The following is a 7439-nucleotide window of genomic DNA, read 5'->3' on the forward strand; positions in this document are numbered from 1 at the left end:
TTTGTGAATTAATTATACCAACTTTTAAAACTTACAGTATTATTGCATACTGTACTATAATTTAATGAAATATTTAATAATTTAACTATCTCACTGTATCTTGATGCCATAGGCAAAATGGTGTTGTTGACTATTATTGTCAACAAAATATTTATACATATTATGCCTTATTGACTAAAATATGCATATTTACCATATACCTCTAATTGAGAAAAAAACAAATATACTATAAAAACTATTGAAAACTTCCGAGTATATCTTGTAGGTACTTGGATTTATATATTTTATATGGGTAGTAATATTATACTCTTAGAAATGTAGAATATAATTATTATTTATGAACATTATGATAGGCTAGGTTGGCACTTCATTATAACATTATTATTATAAAGTCATATCATAGTTTATACATTTTTTACTTCTAAACTCCTAAAAACTTGTTTCTACAAATTATATACAAAAACGCATACATATTTTCTACAATTTTTAGAAGAATAATTTTGTATTCGTTAACTTCTGAATTCCTAATTATAAAAATGATTTATTAATCAAAGTATAATAAATATACCATTGTATTTAATAATGTAATTATTAATTGATAATTATTAATAAATACCTATTTTATTTGTTCATTTCATAAAAGCTAAATAAATATGTAAGTTTGGTATTGTGTAATATTATTTTGGTTTCGTCATTACTACGGTTTAGTATTTTTCTAATGTGTACACTGTACACTGTTCCTACAAGTTACGACCTACCTAGTGTAAGCGTATGACGTTTGGAAAATAAATTGTAAAAGTGAATATTATTTTAAACTCAAAACACGCTTCAAGTTCTGATATTTCAAATAAATACTATACAATTGATTTTATATTAATTATTTGGTTATTATAAGTATGTATATAAAACTTTATTGACACAACATTGAATATAGGTATAGGGACTCTGTACTATTTTATAAAGAAGGACTATAAATGTTTGTAAAAATACTATATCTGCCTATCCCCGACTTTTGTTATTTTTTTTAAAATTACAATTATTGTACAATCATAAAATGTATAGACCGGACAGTTAATATTATTATTTTTAAAGGTATAATTTATTTTGGATATAATGTACCTACACCTTTGTAGAACGGCCCACTATAAAATATCATTAAAGATTTAAAGAGCTAATCAAATCATATACAATATCGTCGTTGGTTCAACGTACACACACGTAAATTCATGCATATTATTACATATTATGTACAGTTAGCCGTTAGGTATAATATATATATATATATTGGATATAGAAATTAGAAACCATTGGTACTTGAAAAAATATAACTTATCTCCTAAACAATCACTATACCGCTACTACCTACGTTATAAACAATGCTCACTAAGTATTGGCGCACCATAATATTTTCATGTGAATGCACAATATATATTATGATACTGAAATATTGAATCACAATTTATAGTAATAATATATTATTATTTGTAATCAATTAATTTTATATCAATGTGGCATTCTTGATTCTTCCATATAGAGTTCCATAAATTAATTAATGATAAAATAGATTGTGTTGAGTTACTTGAGTTAGTACAATTAAGAGTTCCTAATATTGTAACAAAAACAAACATCACATATTGCCAATGAATAAAGATAATAACACTGAAAAAAGTCCATTATCCCAGACAGCAATTTTATGATTAATAATATTATTATAACATTGTAATAACGAATAATATTAGTATAACGTTATTATTATAATACTATAATAATATTATCATAACAAAATGTCGTCTGGGATGTCACCTAATCTGAACCGCTGATGAAATTATAGTTTATGATTTTTTTTTTATTCATTACGACTGTTTAAAATTCATGTACCTATTGTACTTAAATGTTTTGCTGTAACACCTCATACCATGCTGGATTATTTGTTATTTGTCTATGTTTCTATATATTTTATGATGTAGATTAATATAATTAACCCTTTGGGGTGTTAATAAATTAAAATAAATTAGTATTTATAGTTAAAATAATCCTAAGGATCATTTTATTGTCATTATTATATCTTATATTGAATACTTAAATAATTTATAAACTTATAAATACAAATATAAGGGATAATATGCCTGGAAAAATATAATACTGATAATAACGAAAACTCAGAAACATTTTGAATTCTAGCAGGTACCTTAACTGATTCAAAATCGTAGTACCAATTTATTTTATTTTATTGTGTAAGTTGCAAAAGAATTACCATTTCCGATTTTAGACATTTTTATTTTTTCAATTCAAACAAAACATCAAATTTAATAATTATTTGAATTTGTTATACAAAAGTTTTGTTGAATAATTGAAAAATTATAGAAATTATTAACTATTGAAAAACTTCCTTATTACAAAATGTACCTACCAGTTGGGTTACTAAAATTGTCTTCTATGGTGGTACTAAAAATGGGAACCTCTTAATTATTTTGTCTCCCGCACAATAACGGTATAGACCGCGTGTGTATATTCTTCCGTCCAAACTGTATACCTTCACAGTATACTAAGGTCATAAGGTATCTCCCTCGCCTCAGAGCCATATCGTGGACCGGCAATTATCATCTATACGTGACGACCTGATGATAATACATGAAGAATTACTGCACATTCCCGTGGCCTAACAACAAAAATATTCAGCAAAACTCCAAAGTCATGTATTAATCATGAAACAAACGGTTTTTAAGTTCCCGTTTTCGCATCAAAGAAGCGTTGTCCACGTACGTTGTAGACAAACCACAGGATGCCACTGAAGGGTCTCACAAAAAAACAGATAATGAAATAAATTGTTTAGAACAAACTAATACCGTTTTCATTCATAGCAGACTTCTTGACAAAAATTTGCATAAAGTTCTACATAACGTGTTTGTATCTAAAATATTAATTAGTAATTACCTACCTATATGGCTATAACATGAATATATTTTTTAAATGCCATCAAGATTTAACCAATATTAAATTAACTTTTTATTAGGTTAATATTTCCGTAAAGAAACGTGTAATTAATTATTTATTCAAAATGTAAAAGACATCGATTAATGATTATACATTTTCTGGCTAAAATGTGTTTTTGGAACAATTGAAAGAAACGAACACGTGATCTGTATGTTCGCGCAACCGTAATAAGTTTGTTGTACGAGTGTTAAGTGTATGTAACTTGGTTAATGATTTTAAATGATAAACTCATTTAAAAATTGAAATAATTATAACAAAATATCACCTCTTTTTTAATGTACTGTGGTTCTTTAGAACACTAAAATGTTGAAATAAAAATAATATATATTAAAGGTATAATAAACACATTTGACATTTAGATTAAAAATTATTATTTATCATATTTTTCACAATATTTTAAGGTCTTAATTTAATATCATATCTTTAGATAGGTACATATAAATAAATAAAATACCTATTTAAGCAAAAATTGAATAATTATAATTTGATTGAGTCGAGTAAAATATAACTATTTGAATTTGAGGATTTACATTATGTTAAAGATAAAAAATGATAAAAATACAAAAAAAAAAACATAGTTAAATCTGCCAATGTCGGAAACTGCAGTTAACAAACAATTGAAACAAAGTTCATTATGATTTATGGAAACATTCATCCAACAGATTCTAACTGGTAACAATATAAACAAATCACGAGCCACAAACATAGTATAATATACGGGTATACATGCGCTATATCTATAGGATAAAAATCTGTCATACAAACACAAAAGTAATAAAGAAAAAAGTAGGAACGTACAAGAAAATAGAAAAAATATGAATACACAAAGAAAAAAAAGAAAGAAAAAATATAATAAAAAAGGAGAGGGAGTGGGAGGGAGAAAGAGAGAGGGGAAAAAGTGGCCACGACAAATTCAACTGGTCGAATTTTATTGGGCTGTTCATAAGAGATGCGCGTGTTGGTACAAGCCGACGGCGATCCCGGATGTAGGTCATCGAGCCGGATGCGTTCTTATATGTACAGTCGTCCAGACGTTTGGGCGGCCGCGTCTTAGAACTAGTCAATTTTAACTCCTCCTGCCTTGCCAGCGTGCTACCACCACACTTTATAATATGTAATAATGTTCGGTTGTAATAATAAAAAAAAAACTATTGGACAAGGTGAAAAAATAATATAATAAGATAACCATAATGGAAAAAAAACATGCATAACATATATATATATATTCCGGGAAGAACCTTGAACTTGTCGCGAACATAACAAACATATCAGTATAAAAGACCTCCCATAAATTTAGTCATTTACGTACTGCACCCGCTGCAAGAAACATATACAAGTTTTAACACTATAATATTATATAGTAGGTGGTCAGTACGTCATCATTTTTGGGCAATAAGAATAATATTAAGAACCTTTCCCTTTTAATCTACTCAACTACTGTATCTTTTCCATAATTTTAGTTTTTGACAGTTTTTGTCAAAATTGACTTTAAATAAAATTATAAAAATATAAAGTATTAATAATTAATAAAACAAATTGAATAAATTTTTTGCATTCATAACAAGTAAAGTTTCATAACAATAGGTCTTCGTTAAGTTGTTCTTACAGCAAATTAAGAATTAAATAAACATATATATTAATAATTTATTTTTTACAGCCTATTTATTGATAATAATATATAAGTTCAAATATTGACTAATTTAAACAAAAAATAACGAATTCAGTTATTTTTTATTAATTCAAAAATATTAATCGTATGAACTCGAAACTCTTCACCATTGTGAATATTTTATACCATGAATTTATCCACATGCAGTTAAGGTACCGACTATCATAATTCATAAGTCTAATATATAATATCATATTATAAATTAACAAGTACCTATTATATAATAATACGTCTTATTAAGCGATATTTTTAGCAAAAATTACTACTCAACCAACAGCATTACCAAAAAATACAATAACTTATGGTTATGTAGAATAAATTATAAAATATCCTTAGAAACAGAAATTGATACCGTTTCGCTCAAAATCGATTTTTATATGCAATGATTGAATTCAAATTTAACATAACGCAATATTACTTCTAGTTTTTGAGTATACATCTAGATACCATAAAAAAAAAATTGAACTTACAGCGACTATATACTAATTCATTAAGATTTAATTTGGATATAACAAACCTATTCACACTGCGGGACTATATTTTGACTTGTGATCAACTATATAATATAAGAAACTGTAAATAACGGATGTAGACCAATTCCTAGTTTTAGGAACCTGAGATTAATATATACATAATATAGGCGATAGGTGACCGATGTGTGTGTGTGTGTTATACACATGTGTGACGAGGGCATAAGACTCTCAAATATAGGTACATCGTATATGATTCTATACTCTGACTTCGCTCACATACCATCGGCCATCGGAGTATTGCACTGCGCAACACAACATTTGGAGCGCACTGTTCAACAGCGACACGAAAACGGTTTAACCTTGGAGGGCGAAAATGTCGGCAACGACCACGTTTCCTCAGACATTAATCGGTCAACCGACGGCACGGACACAGTTTTGCGATTACCAACCCGCAAATACATACCGCATACAATAAAATATTTTCCAGTCGGAGAATCAGACGGCCAGTCTGATAAAAATACCGTCATCATCGCCGGCCTTTTTTTCAGCGTTCACTGTATTGTTGATTCCCGGACAAACAGATTTTCACGTCGTCGTCTTTTTTATGTCACCTCAGTGATTTGAGGTGCACGGAGTTCTCCTATTGATAACACTAATAAGCTATGCTTACGGCGGGATAAATGGGTTTTTAAAACATAGGTGCAGCTATAGTACTTGTTACAGTATATTTATATTTCCTATACTAAATCTAAATATCCTATATAGTATTGAATTAACATTTATTGGATTCCTAAATAATCCAAGAACTTTTTCCCTATATAATTGTAATAGCCCCTCCCCCCGAAAAAAATAAATTATTCAATAATCAATTGTTTCATTTATACATTAATTATAATAATTATTATCTACGAAAATATGTCCATGAGAAAGTACCCAACGGCCCTGCACCCCTACACAAAAATGTCATTCGTGTCGATCGCCCCACCCCAATGAATCCCCTAAACACGTCTCAGCCAACGATCGCGATCGTCGCGTGTCGTCGATGTAGGCAGTGTTGTTGCGCTGCGGGAAAACGAGTTTGTGAGGATAGAAAAATATATAATAGTATAAAAATATAAACAACGCGTTTATGGCGGGCGCTAGTTTGGAGATATAAAAACGAATAACAATATTAAAAAATATACCTACCTACGATCGGGATCGAGAATCGCGCACGGCGACGACGTCCCACGTGCAGCGACCATCGGCGTTCCCTCCCCCCCCCCACCTAGCGCTTGCATAAATCTTAGCCGCAACGCAGCACTGCAGTGCACACGATGTTTATATTATTATGTAGGCCACGCAAGTGCGTGCCGCCGCCGCCGTAGTGTATATACGTACACATTGTGTGTCGTGTCTGTGTGTGCGTGTATGCGTGTCGGCGTGTATGTGTGTGCGTGTGTGTGTGCGTGTCGGCGTGTGTGTGTGTCAGCGTGTGTGTGTGTGTGCATATTATTTACAATACTTTTTTATATTATATTATTATACCTACGACGAAGGCCCAGGCATTAACCTACATGCGTGTGTGTGTACTGAATGCGTCTTGTGTGTGAGTGTGTGCGCGTGCGGCACCGACGGACACAATAATATAATCCTGAGCCGCCAATCAAGGTCAACAGGACTCTGACGCCCTCGCCGCGCCGCCGCTACGCCTCATCTGTTGTACGACTGCACGGATCCGTCGCGTGTGCGTACCCTACCACACGCACGACGATCGGCAGCGTGCAATGGCCCGTGTGACCTTTGCCTGTACATGCGCCTGCAGTGTTCGCCTCAGATCCAGAGAGAAAGAAAGACAGCGCGTTTGATTCGGAGAAAGAAAGAGAGAGATCATTAACGCGGCGGGTCAACGACGGCGGTAGGCGACGGACGGGCGGCGGAACGCTTCCAATTGCAGATCTCCTCAATCGCCGCCACGTCGAAAGGTCGTCTCAAATGACTATATTATACAACAGTAGTCGTTGGCGATAATAAAATATCAATTTTATTATAATAGTATAATATATAATATTATATTATATTGTATAGAAGAAAATTGTAGTATAGATACCCCGCCATATGGCTATATTCTATTGGTATGGCGGTAACTCGCTCGCCTCAGTCGTCGTGGGAAAATAAAATTGATGTACTACTAGAACTATAGACCGGAAGACGCGGTTACTATGCACAATATATAAATTATTAAATCGCGTGTAAGCCAGGTGTTGCTCGGTGGGGCGGGCCAGTGCGAAATTTGAAGATGGTCACGAGATTGTTAATGATCA

This window comes from Metopolophium dirhodum, chromosome 2 (assembly GCF_019925205.1).
Source record: "Metopolophium dirhodum isolate CAU chromosome 2, ASM1992520v1, whole genome shotgun sequence".
Classification (NCBI taxonomy): Eukaryota; Metazoa; Arthropoda; class Insecta; order Hemiptera; family Aphididae; genus Metopolophium; species Metopolophium dirhodum.